This window comes from Lampris incognitus, chromosome 5, assembly GCF_029633865.1.
Source record: "Lampris incognitus isolate fLamInc1 chromosome 5, fLamInc1.hap2, whole genome shotgun sequence".
NCBI classification, from domain to species: Eukaryota; Metazoa; Chordata; class Actinopteri; order Lampriformes; family Lampridae; genus Lampris; species Lampris incognitus.
Genome location: NC_079215.1, coordinates 8,959,871 through 8,960,766, shown reverse-complemented (window position 1 = coordinate 8,960,766; position 896 = coordinate 8,959,871).

Here is an 896-nt window from a genome sequence, read left to right as displayed (position 1 = left end):
CGGCGGCGGTCATGGCGCGTCTGTAACCAGACACGTTGGAAATCGTCACAAATCCAGTTTAGACTCTTTCTCTGCACTGGAGGACGCTAGTGTGTTTCAGGGCAGGGCACCACACGCGTCAGACATGACACGCAAATTACGGGCCGTGTTTTTGACCGCTCGTGGTCGTTTTAAGGTGGACCTTATAACTTTTTTGTGCAGTTGATCTAAAACTCATTTGATGCAAATGCGGACAATTTTAGGAGCTTTCGGGGAACGGCAGGTCTGTATATATATATTTTTTTTTTTGACAGATATTAAAACTTTGAAAATCCACAGCGGTCAAAACGACCGGCTTGGTCGGTCTAGCGTTAGCAAAAACGTTACAAGTTATGGAAAGGCTGAGAAAAATGACTTCAACATTGAACTTTGTGCATGCACCTGCAACACTGAATGTGCTGTTTAAATGCTACTAGCTTACATCACATGGAAGGTGAAATAACTGTCTGCCACAGGCTACATTCTGATAATGCTTTAGCAACGCTGGTTACTTGTATACCCTTTTAGAACCGTAAATACTATATGGATGTGCAATTTACTGAAGTAGGCAAAGTAAACAAACAAATAAATAAATAAAACGGCAGTTAAAGAAATAACAAATTGGGCCTCCGGTAGCGTAGCGGTCTATTCCGCTGCCTACCAACACGGGGACTGTAGGTTCGAATCCCCGTACAGACGCAATTGGCCGTGTCTGTGGGTGGGAAGCCGGATGTGGGTATGTATCCTGTTCAGGAGGAGGAGGAGGAGGGGGATCCTCCCACGCGCTACGTCCACCTGGTGAAACTCCTCACTGTCAGGTGAAAAGAAGCGGCTGGCGACTCCACCTGTATTGGAGAAGCATGTGGTAGTCTGCAGCC